Genomic DNA, 19,783 nt, shown 5'->3' on the forward strand with positions numbered 1-19,783 from the left:
AAGAGTCTAGATTATTCAAAATAGAGAAAACCTCATAGAAAACCAGAATTTTCTTCATTTTCGGAAAAAGAGAGTTTGTTTCTCATAAGCGGCCCCTGGCCCTGTGTCCAATGCCAGGAATTTGGATTCAGTTGAAACTGCACACTTCATAAAATGCTTTCAACACCTCGGGCACAATGATTAAGAGGTGAGGTTTGGCTTTCTCCTTTCTCTTCTGTCTTCCATGCCTCTTGTTCTTAGCTCCTTTTCTCTTCTCATTTGCCCCTGTATTGAAGAGGACTTTGTGTCTTTTTAAAGTGCCTCCTGCATGGTCTTATTTTCAAAGCTTTAATTGTTTTAGGTGATGCCACAGTGTCTCCCCTTGGCTCCTGGCCTCCCTCCTTCTCTCCCTTTACTTGCTTTGTTCTTCTCCCTCCTCTCAAACTACTCTGTCCCCTCACCTTCCATTTCTTTCTTTCCACTAAACTTCCTCTCCTCTGCACCCTCCTGCCCTGACCCCCAGCATCCTTTCTCCTCAACCACATCACAGGAGAGAAGATAGGAGGTTTACCACATTGCCTCTGGACTATGTTTTCCTATCAATGCACATTGCTTTGTCCTCTTCAATGAAAGGAAAGAAGAAAAGTAAAAATCTCAAGTCCACAGCTTTGCATTTAACTTAACCCAATTTTCCTGTCTCCCCTAGCATGTCTTTCTTTCTACTCTCACTCAGATATTTATCACTAAGATGATAAAATGTAGGCAACCCCAGAAAGCTAAAGCCTTTGAGAGAGTAGCTTTTCATCTTTCCACATTTGCATGCCTTTTCCCTTAGGGGCAGTAGGCATATCATGTCCATGTTTTCTTGCATATGTAGTAAGCACAGCTCACTGTTTTTATAAAATTGCATTTTCTACATGAATCTCTTCCACATAATCAGACAGTCTTTGTGAAAGCAATTTTAAGTCCAATTTTTGAGGAAAAGTTAAAGAGTGCTCCTAGGTGATGAAGAGACTGAAAAAGTACACTGAAGTCATTTACTCTGGTTTTGATCAGAATGGAGAGAAGCAGAGGAATCTGGAAGGAGTAACCCAAAAAGAAATTTAACAGCTAAATTGGCCTGAAGTTCTGGAGCTAAAGTAGAACATACTAGGCTCAGCAGAGGTCTGACACAGATAAGGGCTTTGAATTAAGAAAACGTGTTCTAATGACGACTACTGATAAGCCAAGGATTACAGAAAACTGTGATGGATATCAGGTGAATGTTAGTGAGAAGACATCAAATTGTACCTTAGATTTTACTTTCTTTACAATGCAACGTATGACCTTTATGTAACTTCTTGACACCTGTAAAACATTAAATTCAGTAATTTCACTCTATTTTTTTGGTTTAAAAATAAAAGAACAGAAATATGTGGCTTAACTTTTTATTTTAGCCTCACTTGTTTATTTCAAATACTTTAGAGCATATGATCAGTGTACTTACCCATAACTGGTGACAGTGTACCCTCAAACCTTAATTGTTTAAAGCTTACAACTTTTAGATATGTTATAATAGAGAAAGGGCAGGGAATAAGAAAACTCAACTTTGCTCCAGTTTTGTTCCATTCTTTGCTCTGTTCGTCCTCTCCCTTCTTCAGGAAGTGACATTTTAAGGGAATAAATTCAAGAAAGTGGGTTGAGTTCTTCAGTGTTAGAGGTCCTCTCACTGCCTCACTCTGAGCCCATGTGCAGCTCACAGGCTGGGACACGAAATGACTCATCAAGAGTCCTCTGAACTACTGTTACCAGGAGAGGTCTAATGGGAGCCTGGTGCTATGCATGGGGGATCTCTTTAAGCTGAAATGACTTATCCTGACAAAGGGGATTGAAAACATTCCATTCATTGCCACAGACAGAACATAAATAGAAATGAAAACACAGACTCAAAGTAGAGAATTCAGGCTAGATATCTGGCGAGCAACAATATCCCACATTCATCCCCATGTTAACAAGAAAACTGGCTTACAGTATCCTGCAGCACATACTGGGGAAAAGCAAAGCCTTTCATAGAAATCAAGTACGAAAAATCCAGCCATTAACACTAAACTTTGAGCAAGTAATATTTTACTTATTTGTTTGTCTGTTTATATTTAACTCTACTTATAAAATGCTTACAGTGTGCCAGATACCCTTTTTAAATGTTTATTAATATTAGCTCATTTAATTAATAGGGACCCTAAAGCAAGATGTAGGCACCACAGTGTAGCCCAGGTGGCAAGCCAGGGTAGGACACATAAAAGGATCCTCATTGATGGTTTCCACAAATGTTTGTTAGGTATTTACTACGCGTCAGGCAACTTAGCAGGCAGTGGTCAAAACTATTTCCTTAGCTGCATGAGTTAAGGGTTAGAAACAGAACCACAGAGAGGAGGGACCCCAATCTTATTCCAGAACTCTCTACGTATCCTACGGTCTCACCTTAAGGAATTACGCATAGTTCTCGTTATTGCCTCATTCTTTATTCAGTCATCCTTGAGTAAAGATATGAGTTCTAGAATGCTTACAAGTATTATAATACATAGATTTCACCATAGGGGGGACTTAATCTAGCTTTAGACTCAGGATGCTCATAGGAAAAAGCAGATAAGAAGCCATCTTACAGAAGGTGGAAATTAGGCTTATTTTTGTCTGGTTCAGCCCATTTGCAAAATTTGCATTTCGCTGGTAAAGCAAGATGAGATTGATAGTGCTCCAGAGGAATTCCATGTTTGCAGGCATTCCATGGCAACACAAGAAGGAATCTTTGGTTTTGTCATAAGTAACCTTGTGTTGTCCTTTATACTACTGTTCTACATTTTAAACTTTTCCAGTGGATGAAAATCCAAAGTACAGGAAGAACAAATTCCTTCATTGTCATTAGTTTGCCTAGGAATTCTTCAGTGGGGATTGTTTTACATAATGGCTTCCCCTTGGGCATTTCAAAATATTATCAAGTACCATGCAACCACTCATAATTACATCTGCTTCACAAATCAAAGTGCACTCCTGTATAAACCACCCGGAGAATCTTTTAAGCAGCCTGTACTTGAAGTCAATGGAAATGAATTTTCTTTTAGTTCAATCATTGAGGAGGGATCATGATATATTGCTGTGCCTTTTCCCCCCTCCATTGTCTAATATGGTTGGCAAATTGCCTTGAGGACCTGTCATGAAGAGAGAAAAAAGATCCCCATTCTTCTCTTATCACCTTATTCATCAGTGAAGTTCCCTGTTCTGCCCAGTTTTTGTTCTTGTCATCTTTTGTACTGGAGGAGAGTTTATCGCTTCTTTGACTGAGGAGCAAGACATGAGGATGTCATGCCCGAAGCCATTCCTGAGTCAGATCTTACAGAATTAGTTAATAATGTTCACTTAAAAAAATAGTACCAGTGAGTATTAATTTTGGATGACATATATATTAGAGCAAGTTTAATATAACATAACATAAGTTTAATAACATAATAGAATTTTTAGGTAAATATATATTATGGATGTAACTTTCATTGTATTTCTCTGTCTCATGGGGATAGACATTTCAAGTAGCTCTGCAGTCACTCAGACGTGAGGAGCTTGAAGGGCAGAGAACCACCTTTGATCGTCTACCATATGCCAGACATTGAGCTGTGCACTCCTTATATATTATGTCATTAAATCCTTGCCAGGGGCCCTTGTGTTAGGTACTAACATCACCATGTTACAACTGAAGATTGGCAGTTAAGATTGGAAGTCTCAGTAGGCAAGGTCTTGCCAGGATTGAATCCAGTCTACTTATACCTTGGAGGTGTGTTTGTATTTGAGATAGGAACCAGGATGGGGTCTTCTCTTCTGAGAGAAGACCATGAGTGGACTCATCCTCTGCTAAATCAACCAACCGAATGAAAGGAACATGTTAATGTGGCCTGGTAACTTTAAGTGTCTTAGTTAATATGTATTGGCTTCAATATTCCATCTTTCGGGTAGCTTTATCTATCAGATAAATCCACTAGACAACAACTAAACGTCAAAGCTTAGTGTTGCAATAAACATCTAACTGCCAGAGGAAAGAAAGTGTGTTACTTACTAGCTGTATGATCTTGGGCAAGTTACTTAACCTCTTTGAGTCTTACTCTCCTCATCTGGATGAGGATTAAATGAGGTATGTGTGTAAAGCACCTAACACACTACCTGAAAGGTGGAAAGTGTGAAATAAAGCTTAGGTATTATTACATTCTTATGATGATGCTGGTGATAGGGAAATTAGGTAGATTTATAACTTGTTGAAAGATAGTTCTCAAAGACTGTGAACTTACCATCGACGAACTGGATGGAAGTCTCCAGTGGAACTTACTTCTCTCTTTGTTCCATTAGATTTAAAGACTCACCTAAGGATACTCATAACATGAGGAACAAATTGCTGGATGACATGTGCCTGGTAAGATTGTAGTGTGATAGAGTCAGGATTCAGAAAGAGCTCACTGGTCAGGATTCAAATGCTGACTCAAATAAATTAATTAGATTTTTCTGCACAAATTTTGGTTTAATTGGTTAACAAATACCAGTTTGCCAAAATCAGTTAGACAGTGACCAATTTGCTAAAAATCAGTTTGTCAAATGACCAATTTGCCCAATGATTAACTCATCAGATTAAATTTACCAATAAACCCAAACCTTTAAGAATTATTTATAAAGTTTACAACAATTGGTATTGAAGATTTCTGTGACATTGTAACAGATTGGTTTTCACTCCATCTTCACAGCAGAATTTTTACAGAATGTCCAATTTTTCAAAAGTTGATGGAGATAGGCTTAAATTTCCCATAAATATATTTAATCATTTTCAATGATTCATTCAAATTCATCAGTTTCAGCATCAGATTATCTTATATATTTGCCAGTAATATGAAAATTATATAAAGGGATCCAAACTAATCACATCAATATGAAATGCTGAATTTTTCTCACCAAATGCTAGAAATGCAAAATTAAGGCTTACATGCCAATTGAGGCTTTGTTGAAATGACATTCAAAAGGAATCAGAAGAACTCAAAAGTGGCTGGAACAATTCCATTATACTCAGACAGAAATTTTTGTCTATTTTGTTCACTGCTTTATCTCCACGCCTAGAACAGTGCCTGACAATAGTAGGCGCTCAATACCTGTGGAACGCAATGATAACATCAGTCATTTGGTAAATAGAATTTTAGCCAATTGGCTCTCAGTGAATTGATTTTTGGCATTTTGGCCTGCTCTCCTAGGCACCAACAAGAGCAAAATAACTTAGAGGCTTTTGTTGACTGTGTTTTCAGGGTACGTTGGGGTTTCCAAAGAAGTGGGGGAAATTTTAAGCTGCATAACTAGATAAACATGTGAAGATCAAGGGAGGGAGTTATCCCATTGTCTCCAAGCTGGTCAGACCCACTTGGATTCTGACACTCCATTCTTGGAAGCACATTTAAGAGGTAACTTGACAGCCTGCAGCATATCCAGTGGAAGGTGACTAGGATGGTCTTACATAAAGAATGGTTGGGAAACTGGAAATAGTTAGACTGGAGAAGATTTAAGGGGTATGCAAGGGCTCTCTTTTAACATATGAAGAGGCTTCCACAGACTGTACTCTGACTTTCTTTTGTCTTCCCAAAGGGCAGATTAGATCAACAGATAGAAGCCATGAGAGTGGCAGGCCCTGCATCATCTGATTCCCAACCACATGCCCTTTCCTTTGTGCCTTATGAATTCTCCCTACCCCAGAGCAAGTAGAGATTGTTCTGTAAGGTTGTTGGAGAGGAGTCAAGAAGTTGTAAGGAGTTAGGGAATCAGAGCACCAGTTAGACCAGCTGGTCTCCAAGTTCCCTTTCAGCCCATATTAGAGACCAAGAATCTGGGCTCTTGAGTTAGACAGACCCATGTTTGGATCCTGGCTCTACCATTTACTAGCTGTGTCTTCGTGTGATAGTCACTTGACCTCTCTGAGCCTCAGTTTCCTCATTCATAAAATGGAGATAGTAACAGTACATTCCTCATAAGTTTGTTGTAAGGGTTAAATAAAGTACTAGATGTAAAGCAGGTAATACCGTGCCTGGCATATAATAAGCACCCAACAAATACCTTACCTATTATTACGAATCAATGAAAAAGAATGTACTATGTCTACCTTTCTTTTTTCAAGAGGTGCTCACCAAGGTTTCAGTCTCACATGGTTAAAGAAGTCACTTCTAAGAGCTCACCAAGTTCTTCAGTGGGCAGGGAAGTTATTTTTTTGTTTTCAAAATAGCTGCTTCCACAGATGACGCCCAAATATATACACAACACTTCAGTCTTTGCCGTGGACTCCAGACTCCTGCTTTGTTCAGGGGTCTGAGCGGAATGGAGACAGGAAGAGGTGCTGAGACACAGTGGCCAAGGAGCCGGAGTCCAGGCTGGGTGAAGCAGGAAAGTGGCCCCGTGAGTCATGGGCTGGAAAGCTCCAGCAGGGCCCCCGGCTCCCGGGCTCCTCACGCAGGGAGACATTTCCTGCTCCTTGTCCCCCTCCCCCAAGAGTTCCTTAAGACAAGGTCTTTCACTGAATTGTTAAAACCCAAGGGAAGGAGTGTTTTTACTGTCTGCCAAGGCTGGGAATCTCCCAAGCCTTGAGATAACTGTGTGTGAGGCAAGTGGGTTGAGCTGGGCTACCTTGCCAAATTGGCAAAAGGAAGCTGGTAGCATTGAATTGTTTCCTCAGGGGTTGGAGGGGCTTAGCTAGCTTGTGAGTTAAAAAGCAAAGCGTCACTACCAAAACAGTCCTCCCACAGCACCCCCGGAAAGGGCAAAGACTTCACTTTGACTTTGGATAAGGTGCCCCATAATCCCCTGGGATTTGTACACTCCAGCTCCATGTTGCATGAAGGTCAACATAGGAAGCGCTGGTCACCTGGGGAGAGGAGCTGATGTGGGTCACTCAGTCCAGACGCGGCCTTTGACAGGTTTATGGAGGATGGAAGGCAGAGAAGAATCTCCTTCCTTGGCTTTGGCCTCCCAGCCGGTTCAGGTTGAAACCCTATCCAGGCCTCTCCTCAGGCCTGCAGGATGATTAGGCCCCAGATTTTCCTGGGGTCATTTGGAAACTGCACAGGCCCTCTACCATATGGCCCGATAAGAATCTCCCTTTCAGAGATAAGGAGCTGTTTAAGGGAATCTGAGGAAGCCGGGAGTTTGTTTCTATAAAGCTGCACAATGTAAGTGTAATCCCTACACAGATGTAATTAGCCGTTAAGCATATGAAGTCACGAGGAAGCGGTGCTCTGTTGGTTCATAAATTACTGGGTGTTCACCCCAGAGGAACCAAGGGTAGGTATCTTTTCCTGCCAGATCATCAGAATGGTGACTGATGATGGGTCAAGAGTCTGAGCTTACGGTAGTTTCAGCAACAACTAGGCTCCAAAGGAAGAAGGACCTGGGGGAGCCGCAGCCATGAATGACCAAAGGCTCTTGGGCCTTTTGCTCTCCTGATATGGGAGGATGAAAGAGTCATCTCTGAGCGAGGCTTTGAAGAAATCATGTCAAGGCTCCGTATGGCAGCCAGCTCACTTAGTGTTTTTTGCTAACACAGGGCTTGGCTCTGTGGTGTTAGGTTGCCAGGTGATCTTGGTAAAGGCCTGTGCTCCCCTAGAACTGCCAGGTAGATGCCTGGCAAGGCCCTTAAAACTGCAGTCTGTCAGAAGGAAGGAGACTAAGTCTCATTTCTGGCCAAGTAGCTGGTAAACGGCCTTCACCTCGTGTACCAATGGCACCTCCATATTATTTCCATTGATTTGCTATACATAATAACAACAGTAACAATAATAATTATTAAGAGCTTACTCTGTGTTAGGCAGAGTGCTAAGCAGTTATATATCTATTATGTGATGTATTTCTCATAACAACCCTATGAGCTTGGTACTAATATTATCATCAATTTACAGAGGAGGAAGCTGAGGTTTAGGCAGGTTAACTTATTTGTATACGGTTATATAGTTAGTAAGTAGTGGATCCAAGTTTTAGTCCCAGAAGCAGATTCAAGAGCTTAAACTCGTAAGCAATACTTTAGGACTTATTAGAAACATCTGCCATTCCTCAGACTCCAGTTGGTATCAAGATTTATCAAAAATAAAATGTATTAGAAAAAGATGTCGGTAAAGCCCATAACAATATGCTCTTCTATACCCCGTCTCTTTGTCTGCCTGGTCTAGCCTAATCTTCAGAAATTCACTTGGGGCTTTTCTGTCATACTTGACTTTATGTTGTTTCCGAACTATTTGAGATGGTGAGAGAACAAAGCAATCAGTGAAAAGCACTTGTAGTCATGTCTTCCAGTGCCTTCAAATTTTACGGAGACAGAATTTTTCAGGCAAATCGCCAATAGTTGGAGTGGGATGCTGAGGAGATCCCTGCAAGTTAAAATTTGGATTTTTAAGAAAAATCTAGAAAAAGTCTCTTTCCTTTGAATTGGCCAGCCAGTACACCTTTAGTCAGGCTCTCTGGAGTTTGTGTGCCTGAGCAGGATAAGGAGTTTAAAAGTGGGTGGTTGGCATATGACCTTTTTGGGAGTTGACATTCTCTTTCTCTTCTGGTCTCCTCTATGCATCTTCCAACCAAAAATATTTGAACACTGAAAATGTGTGATCTAAGAATCCAATTTGCATTCAGTAGTGAGGGAAACTGTGATGTGACTGCTTAATGACGGAACTGCTCTCTTTAAGATGCTGGCTGGATCTGCAATCCACTGCCATGTGATGGACAATTCCCGGAGACTGAATCACTCTAAGTGGAAGCTTTAATGATTTCTCTTAAATGACAAGAGGCATTTAATTAAATGACAATCCCACCAGGCACTTAATTAAAAGTTAGTCTCAGGCTACTCCTGGCCTCGCAACCTGCTGGGGTTCCTCCAGCCCTGCACTGTAAAGTGCTGAGTCCATACAAGGAGACAGTATGACCGTCTTGAGGACCTAGCGTACCAGATGATAGAGTTTGTGCGACAGACTTGGGATGGCAAAACAGTGGGTGGCTTTGTGCCCAGGAAGGACCAAGTGGGACTGAAGAAAGGGTGACCAGGTCAGCCAGGCTATGCTAAGAGGAAAACATAGCTGACTCCATATCTTATCAATTGCCATTTTGTGTGATTTAAGGCAGCCCAGTATTAAATTTTTTTAGAAGTGTACGTGAAGGTGGAGTGGGGCGGGCATGGACGGAAATCTTAACGCCGTGGTACTCATTTCCAGAGTCCTCAGGAGATAAGGTCCCACAGGAGCTGTGTGGGGGCACTCAGGGTAGCCTTGCCCAAAGGAGAAATAATAATCACAAAGTGACCTTTACGTTTTCTGATAAAGCTCTCCCTCTTGCCTGCTGGCGGAAGCTGAGGAACATTACATTGGAGTTACGTGCTAAAAGCAGCTGGGAGTGTTGAGATAGACCACTGCAATCGTTAACCTACTTGCTGGTTAATGGCACAAGGAAAACCATCAGTCGTGTGGTGGGCGGGCCCGGGTTCCCACAGAGATCCTGCCGTCTTGTGGGCGTGGCTCATTATGTTTTATTGGCAGCCCACAGCTTGCGTTAACTGTATAGCCGCCTCTGTGAACAGTTAGTCCCTGAGACGTGCTGAGTTCTCTCTTCTCAGACCCGTTTGCTTCCTAACGTCTGGTTAGATAGAGAGGTGGGCCAGTTTGAAAGTTGTCATTCTTACTTGTGGCTCTCTGATTTTTTTCTTTTACTATTTACCTCAAGAGATGCCTGTGCTCCCCGCCACCCCGCCACCATACCCACCAACTGTTCAGACACAGTGCTCTCGATGGTGTGTATTAAGAGTTGATACTCTGGTAGATTTCATTTCAGGAGCTCACTGAACTACTGTTAAGCAGGTACTATTTATAACAGTCTCCTTGCTGAGAGTGATTTAACGAATATACTTGCATACAAAAAACTTTTTGAAGCTTCTTGGAAATTTATAAAAATGGTATGTATGAAGATTCTAGACTCCTGTACTTTCCACAGTGTCCACCAAAAAAATAAGATATTCAAATATTGTATTCACTTGATAGTCATACCTAAACTCAATATTGACTAAGATACAGTGAAACTGTTGTGTTAAAGGTAACTCTTCACAAAATATTTTTTAACATAAAAAAACCACTTTTATGAAATGAGCAGAGTCATCCACATCCTTGATCCTTAACATGTTACAACTACACAAAGTCACATGGAACAGGCTTTGGGTGGGTTTTGTTGGGTCCTCAAGAAACAGACATCAGTAATGGTGCACTTTAGATGCCAAAGACCTTGGTCCCAGGAGGAAGCTATGTAGGAAAACCCCAGAGCGAACCCCTGCCTTGAAGGTTTAAGGAAAACAACGATGGACATGTCTGCAGAGGTGTCCATATCACTCAAATGTTTTCAGGTATAACTAACAGAAAACCCGGATTCAGATGGGTTCACCCTGGAAGACCTTGACTTTACCTTAAAATAACACGGGGATCAGTCGTCTTCTGATACACAGTGAAAGTTAAGAATCATGTGTTTAAACAGTAAGAAAATTTATTATCTCACATAACAGGAAGTCTAGAGGTAGAGCGGGCTTCAGCAGCACCCAGGTTATTTCCATTTCTCTGCTTTTCTATCTTCGGTGGCAGTTTCAGTGTTACCCAGGAAGCAAGATGGCTTCAGTTGGTCCAGACATGACAATGTAAGAAAGATAAAGAGAAATCTCTCAGAAGCAAGCAAATGATCCCCACAGGAATGTACAATGCATTAACTTTAAATTGTCCCTGTCTCCATCTTCCACGTTAACTAGAATTAAAATTCTCTAAAATTAGTATTCTTTTTCAAAAATGAATTCTTATTTAGATGTAATAAAATATTTACCAATTTTTTGGTTTACCATTACTTTATGATTCGTTTCTTACTTCTGGTTTCAACTTTTTCTTGCATACATTTTTTTCATGAGGACTTATGCATTAAAAACTTCCTCAAACTTTCTTAGTCTAAAGATGTCTTGAATGATAGTTTAGCCAGTTATACAATTCTTTCTGAACAATTTTTTCATAACTATGAACATATTATTCCATTATCTTCTGGATCCTATTTTTGCTAATGAGGAGTTTGCTATCTGTCTAATTGCCATTTCTTTCGAGAGAATGGGTTTTTCTCCTTTGCAGGTTTAAGGTTTTCCTTTTTGAATTTAATGTTTGTATTTCTGCTAAAACGAACACAGGTATAGATTTATTTTTATTTATACTGCTCAGAATCTAGTGTGAGGTCTTATTTATTTCTTTATTTTCAAAAAAATTCTCAGGTATAATCTCTTTGAATATTGCCTCTCTTCTACTCTCTCTGTTCTCTCTGGAATTTGTATTAGATGGACTGGAGATTGGAAATTTTCATTCTATCTTCCAGGTTTTCTTAATTCTTCTTTCATGTCTCTCATCTCTTGGCTCTCTGTATGGCATTAAGGTAATTAATGTTTCTGTGCTTGGGTTTCCTCATCTGTGACTTGTGGATCAAATAGTTCTCATATATTATGGGTTTGTGGAAAGCGAAAATGAGTTGCAGTAGGCAGCCTCAAAGATGGTCTCCAGTGATCTTTCAGGAGAAAGGGAAGGAGAAGGAGATGAAGAAGAAAAAGGAGAAGGAAAAGGAGACAAAGAAAGAGAGAATGAAGATATCATCCCCAATATTTTCTTTTTAAAGACATCCCTCAAGTCAAATGGGCAACAAAAGTGTTGAAGACAGCATGTAGTAATGAAGAATCCCCACGCTTGCTATTTGGAGATTCACCCAGAAGGAAGTTGGGGTCTTCAGTCCTCCTATCCCAATATATGAAGAAAGATTCATAAAGGTCAACGTTTACAAAATAGCTTAAGGTTAATGTTTTAAAGCATTACTTTAGCAACAACATGGGTGAATCCTATAGATGTAATGTTGGGAGACAGAGGCAGGTGACAAAAGGATACCTATGGTTAGAATTCTTATAGTTGAAATTCATTTATATAAAATTCAAAAATAGGCAAACGCAAATTATATTGTTTTGGGCCATAGACATACATATTAAAACTGTAGAGAATGACCAGGAATTTTTTATCACTGAAAATTGGATAATGATGACCCCAGATGAGGAAATGGGGGAAGTTGACTTGGGAGGGTCATGTGGGGGTGCTTCTGGAACACTGGCTATATTCAACTTCTTGAATTAAGTCATTGTTCTCAGAAGTGGATCTCTTTTAGGATTTCAGTATTAAGATGGATATTAACTTTGTAATTATTATTTTAACTGTACATATAAGTCTTGCTCACTATTCTGGATTATGATATATCTCATATTAAAAAGAAAATAGAGAGGAATTTAATTTAATTTTTATTTTTGATCAATTTTCATATCTAATGATATGACCTGTGTTTTCAGGACTAGAACCCTGATTTATAACATTAAACCTGTGTAACATGAGAGTCTGCTTGTAACAGCTTGACATTTTGACTGTGGCCTAGAAAGCATGTGTCCTAACTCAGACCCATGTATTAGTAGGTATTCAGTTCTAAACAGGGTTCCGGCCGAGTAGGAAGGTTTTCAACATAGAGAAGAGGGACAATGACAGGGAGTGGTGGATTGCACTAGACACAAATTTTAGGTACTGCCCGATTCTCTGCAGGATGAGCTTCTTGCCCATGTCTGTGGTCCCTATGTCCCTGTATGGGTGCTATTCCTGTGCTACTGTTTAGGGATGGTTGTGACCAGAGCAGGAACATTTATATATGTCCAGTGTCCAAATAAACCTTCATTGGAGGGAAGAACAGGGCTCTGGAGTGTCCATTAAGGAAATGGAGAAACAACAAACCCCAGGAGCAGTCCTCTCATGAGAACAAATATCCAAAAACAAAACAAAACAAAAAAAAGAAAAAAAAACGGTACTGGGTGGAGAATAATAAGGCCGGGGCAACTATTTCTACTAGAGTAGGAAGAGCTTTCTGGTTTGGACAGGGTTGTATTTACTAGAGGGTGAGGAAGGGAGAGGCCAAAGGCCAGGGAGGATGTGCTTCCTTCCTTCTTTTAATTGTTTAGGTAGTTACTACACACACACACACACACCATGGTCTACAGGAGATGTTTGCCAAGAGTAGATTCTCCATATATGCACATGGGAAAAAGCAACCTAACTAGATAATAGTCTTCTACATTTATTTGTGTGTTGTATTGCACAGAGCAAATATACCTTATACTGTGCTAAGCACTGTAAATAATCTTTGGAGTCGAAGAGCTTATATGTGGATGCTTTGGATCTTACTGGTGGTATATCCTTTGGTAAATTATTTATCTTGGCTAAGCACTGGTTTTCTCATCTCATTCTGACCTTTCAGGATTATTGCAAGGATTGGCAACAAGGTAAGGTGCTTCGCATGGTCCCCAGCTTTATAGTACTTGCTCAATAAATGGTAGTAGCAGGAGTAATTGTTGTTTTGATTGTCCTCTTACCCGGAAAACATATTAACCATCTCAACAAAGATATAAAATTGTGTATTTAATCAAGGCCTTGCTGGGAAGTTGTTTTCACTGGTGTTGAGTAGAGAGGGCAGTTGAATTGTGTGGATCATTTATTTTGAAAGTTACCCTGAAGTTTCCAGTAGGAGGGATCATCATTTATTCATTTATTTGTTCAACAAACATTTAACCAAGATTTTCATTATGCTTGACACTGTGCTAAGTGCTGGATATAAAATGGTGAGCAAGAAAGATGTGTTTCTACCTTCATGAAGTTTATAGTGCTGAGGAATATTCCCCTTGTATCTTTTATAGAGGCATAAAGGAAAATTCTTCGGGCTCTATGAGAATAACAAATCCTCTGAGAGGTCCATTTATAGACCTTATCCTCTCAATAGACCTCTCATTTGAAGTGTTTTTAGAAGCAATGCTTGCTGCTTTTGGGGATCCCACACTCAATCCAAACAGGCCAGCAGCCATGAACCGGCCATGGCAAATTTAGGCAAGGAAATCTCCTACAACTTCAGGAACCTGGGCATTTCCGACCTATTCTGGAAGGATTTGAAAACCACTTATAGATATCCTGTAAAATTCCATTCTACTGGGATCTTTGTTCAGTCAGTTTTTATAGATGCATTTTCTTCTATCTATAAAGCGAGAATCACAGCAAAGAACTAGAAGCAACTCCCTAACTACTCCCCTCTGCCCACCTGCCCCTTCTCCTTTTCTAAAGAATTTCCTTGGCTCCTTTTCTTTTTTTTTTGAAAAATTTCCACCAACGTACTATGAAAAATTCAAGCTACAGCATAGCACTTTACAGTGAACACCTGTACACCCTTCACCTAGTGTCTACAGTTAACATTTAACTATATTTGCCTTATCGTGTATCTATCCGTTTATCCCTCTATGCATCCATTGATCCATCTTTTCTTTATTGCATGGCAAAGTAAACAGCAGACATCAGTATGCTTCCCCATAAATATTTCAGCTTGCAGAACATTAAGTAGAGTTCAGTATTTGTCTGCAGTTTTTTTATTTTATTTTTTATTTTTTTTTTTTAGAGATGTGACAGAGGATTTTTTTTTTTAAAAGATTTTATTTTTTCCTTTTTCTCCCCAAAGCCCCCCGGTACATAGTTGTGTATTCTTCGTTGTGGGTTCTTCTAGTTGTGGCATGTGGGACGCTGCCTCAGCGTGGTCTGATGAGCAGTGCCATGTCCGCGCCCAGGATTCGAACTAAGGAAACACTGGGCAGCCTGCAGCGGAGCGCGCGAACTTAACCACTCGGCCACGGGGCCAGCCCTGCAGTTTTTTATTTTGATGTAAAGTATGCAAACAAGAAAATAAATCTTTAGTACGTATTTGCTCATTTTGACAACGCATGAACCTGAATAACCCAAACCTCTTTCAGTAAATAGGACAGTACCATCAGGCCCAGGAAGTTGTTTTATGCCCTTCCCAAGCAGTCTCTGCCGGCTCCCACCCCCACCATACTCAACTATAGTTCTGATTTTTTTCCAGCATAGATTAGTTTTCCCTGTTCTAGAATTTTGCATAAACGGAATCCCATAGTGTATATAGGTAACCCCGGTTTTTGAAAGTTCACTTTACGCCACTTCGCTTTTACGAAAGACCTACATTAGTACCTGTTTTCATTAACCGAAAGAAATCTGAAGAGGATATTCACTTTTACGAAAAAAGGCGAAAAGTGAAAATAGCATTCAAGGTTTGCTTTGCAGCCTCCATTGTAGAGGCAGCGCGCACCTCCAGCAGCCTGAGTGGCGCCGCAAGCCCCTTCCCCGGGAACTGCGCTCAGCATCTCGCATCAAGCCGCCGTAACTGAACCGTGTCTGTGAGCACCGGTAATCTATCTTGATTATTTTGTGCCTCCGTTAGCAAGATGTGTCCTAAGGTAATTGCTTCTTCACTTCATGCAATTTCGGCTTGTGACAGGTTTCACAGGAACGCTGTGCTTTCTGACAGCGGGGGAAACCTGTACTCTTTGTATAAGGCTTTTTGCACTCGGCACAATATTTTAAAAATTCAGCCATATTGTTGTGTATTAGTACTTTATTCCTTTATATTACTGAGGAGTATTCAGTTTTATGACTATGTCACAGTTTGTTTATATGTTTTTCTGTATATTTTTCTATTGAACACCTGGACTGTTTCCAGTTTTTGGCTGTTATAATAAAACCACTATGAACATTCATTTGCAAGCCCTTTGTGAACATATGCTTTTATTTCTTTTGGGTAAATACCTACGAGTGGAATTGTTGGGTCAAAGGCAGATAAATGTTTAACTTTATAAGATATTCCTAAACTGTTTTCCAAAGTGGATGTACCATTTTACAGTCGCTCAATAAAGGCCTGAGAATTGTAGTTGATTTACATTGGGAACTGGTAAACTTTTTCTTTAAATGGCCAGAAGGTAACTATTTTAGACCTTGCAAGCCATATGGTCTCTGTTGTAACTCCTCAATTCTGCTACTGTCTTGTGAAAGCAGCAATAGACAATTTATAAACATATGAGCGTGGTTGTGTTGCAATAAAACTTTATTTACAAAAACAGTGGTAAGCTGGCTCTGGCCTGCTGGCAATAGTTTGCCAATCCACCTATACATCCTCACCAGCATTTGGGTCAGTCCTTTTAATTCTAGCCATTCTGGTTGATGTGAAATGGTATCTCACTGTGGTTTTAATTTGCATTATCCCGATGAACAATATTTTATGAAGCATCTGTTTCAGTCTTTTGCCCATTTTTTAACCGTTTATCATTGAGTTGTGAGTTGTAGGAATTCTTTATATTCTGGAGGCAATCCTTTATTAGATCAAATGAATTGCAAATATCTTCTTCAAGTCTGAAGATTGCTTATTCGTTTGCTTAGCAACATCTTCTGATGAGTATAAACTTTTATTGATGAAGTCCAATTTATCATTATTTTCCTATGGTTCATGCTTTCGAGTTCTGTCTAATAAACTATTTCTTACCCCAAAGTCATGCGAATGTTTTTTACTTTCTTCTAGAAACTTTATAGTTTTTGTTTTTACATTGAGGCATATCATTCATCGCAAATCATTTTTGCATTTGCTGTGATATAATGGGGGAGGTTCTTTTCTCTCCATGCAGTTGTACAGTTGTTCCAACACTATTTGTTGAAAAGACACATTTGTTGAAAATCAGTTTGCTAAGTGTAGGTCTGTTTCTCACTCCTTTTGTTCCATTGATCTATTTGTCTATCCCAACAGCAATACCCATGCCAAATTGTTTAGATAGGCCCTCCTTTATAATATTGAATAAAAGAGGTAAATATAGACAACCTTGCCTTGTCTCCAATCTTCAAGAAAGGATTCAATATTTTAAGATTAAGTAAAACGTTAGCTTTAAGTTGTTTGTAGGTGCTCTTTATCAGATTGAAAAGTTCCCCTCTGTGTGTAGTCTGTGGAGTTTATTTTTTTCCTTGAATTGGTATTAAACTTTTTCAAGTACTTTTTCTGCATCTATTTAGATCATCATATGATTTTTCTCTTATTTTGTTAATGTGATGACTTATATTGATTGGTTTTCAAATGCTAAGATGATCTTACATTCTTGGGATATACCCCACTTGGTCTTGATGCCTTATAATTTTTATATATTGCTGGATTCATTTGCTAGTAAAGAATATTTGTGTCTAGGTTAATGACAGATATTGCTCTGTAATTTTTCTTTAAGTTTTGGTATCAAAACTTGTGGGAAAGGTTTTAATTACAAATTCAATTTCTTTAAAAGATATAGAGTTATTCAGATATTCTATTTCTTCTTGTGTCAGTTAAGTTGTGGTTTTCAAGGAATTTGTCCATTTCATCTAAATTTTTTACTTTATTAGTGTAAATCTGTTTTCCTCTTGGTTTCTGTAGGATTTTAGTGATGCGCCCTATTTCAGGTCAGATATTGGTAATTTATATTTTCTTTCATTTTTTGTTGGCCTGTCTTGCTAAGGGTTTTTCAGATTTATTAATCTCTCTGAAGAATCAACTTTTGGCTTTGTTGATATTCTCTATTATTTGTCTATTTTCTATTTCACTGATTTCCACACTTGTCTTTATTATTCCTTCCATCTACTTATTTTGCTCTTCTTTATTTAGCTTCTTAAGGTGGAAGGTTAGCTCACTTATTTTATTCTTTTCTTATTTTCTAATATGTGTATTTTAAGCTATAAAAATTTCCCTAAAGTGCTACTTTAGCCATAATCCATAAATTTTGATATATTTTCAGTACCATTTAGCTAAAATATTTTCTAATTTTCCTTTTTATTATTTAGGGTTATTTAGAAGCATGTTGCTTAATTTCCAAAGATTTGGGGTTTTTTAAGATATGTTTTTGTATTGATTTTTAATTAAATTCTGTTGTGCTTAAATAACATAATTTGTCATATTTCAATCCTTTGGATTTTATTAAGATCTGTTTTATGGCCAACATATAGTCTGTCTTGGTAAATATTCCATGAACACTTGAAAAGAATGCGCATTCTATGCTGTTAGGTTTGGTGTTCTATAAATGTTAATTAGCTTAAGTAGGTTGATAGTGTCAATTAAGTATTCTGTCTCCTTACTGATTTTTATTCACTTGTTCTATCAATTACTGAGGAATAATTGTTAAAATATTCAACTGTAATTGTGGTTTTATTTATTTAGTTCTATCAATTTTTGATTTATTCTTGTTTTATAATTGTAAAGCCCTGTTATTAGGCAAGTGCACATTTAGGATTTGTTTTGTCTTAATGAATTGAGCATTTTATCATTAGGAAGGATCTTTATGTTTAGCAATGTTTCTTGTTCTGAAGTCTACTTTACCTGAAATTAATATATTCACTTCAACTTTCTTACGATTAATGTTTACACATTTTCTTGATTCTTTGCTTTTACCCTGTCAATATCTTTCTGTTCAAAGAGTTTCTCTTGCTAACAGCATATAATTGGGTACTACATTTAATCCATCAGACAATTTCTGTCTTTATTTGAAGTGTTTAGTTCATTTATATTTAGTATAACTATCGATATGGTTAGCATTCTTTTTGTCTATTGCTGCATAACAAACCATCCCAAAAGTTAATGGTGTAAAAGAACAAGCATTGCTTTATGCTCACAGATACTGTGGATCAGGAATTTATAAAAAGCAGCAGCAATGGCTCTTCTCTGCCTCATGCTATTTTGGGCCTCAGTTGGGATGACTCCAGTGACTGGGAGTTGGAGCATCTGGGGCTGGAGAAGGCACATCCAAGATGACTTCTTTAGTCACGTAGCTGATGCCTAGACAGAGATGGCTCAAGGACAGGTTCAGCTGGGACAGTTGACTAAAGTGCCACTACGTATTCTCTCTGGGATGTCAGCCTCAAGGTAGTTGAAATTTTTATGTGCTGGCTCAGGGTTTCAAGGGCAAGTATTCCAGTGAAGAAGGCAGAAGTTGTATGATCCTTTATGACCTAGTTTCGGTCTTTTTTTCTCTTGGCTTTTCATGTTTGGAAGTGTCTAGAGTAACATTCTCAAGCTCAGAGATTCTTTCCTCAGCCATGTCCAGTCTACTCATGAGCCCATCAGAAGGCATTCTTCATTTCTGTTATAGTAATTTTGATCCTCGGCATTTCTTTTTTATTTGTTTGTAGAATTCTCTGCTTAATCATACATTTGTTCTTGCATTTGTCTACTTTTTCCATGAAAGCCCTTAGCATATTAATCATGGTTTTTAAAATTCATGGCCTGATAATTCCAACAATTCTGTCATATCTGCTTCTGGTTCTGATGCTTGTTCAATCTCTCCAAATTGTATTTTTTTTGCCCTTTAGTATACCTTGTGACTTTTTGTTGAAAGGTGGACCTGATGTAGCGTGTAAAGGAACTGCAGTAAAGAGGCCTTTTGGAATGTGCTGGTAAGGTGTGGGGGCAGGGAGAGCGTTCTATAGTCCTGTGATTAGGTCCCAGTCTTGGTGAGCCTGTGCCCTGGACTGTGAACTTCGGTACTTCTCAGTTTTCTTCCCTCCATCTCCCTTAGATAGGACAGAATGTCTAGAGGGGACTAGAGTTGGATATTTCCCTTTCCCCAGATAGATTAGGCTCTGATAAATCCCTAGGAGGTTAGGTTCAGGTAAAATAGTTTCTCTTGAGGGCAGGCCTTGTTAAGAAGAACAGAATGCTCTGGTGTATTTCAAGATGGCTCCCTTTCCACTTTTCCTGCTGGAAGCACTAGGAGATATTTCTACAGTGTTCACTGTGAAGACCTGGTGAAGCTCCAAGAAGTAAAACTCACACAAGTGTGGGGGCCCCCTATGACCGTATTTCCCTG

Source organism: Equus przewalskii, chromosome 3, assembly GCF_037783145.1.
Source record: "Equus przewalskii isolate Varuska chromosome 3, EquPr2, whole genome shotgun sequence".
NCBI lineage: Eukaryota > Metazoa > Chordata > Mammalia > Perissodactyla > Equidae > Equus > Equus przewalskii.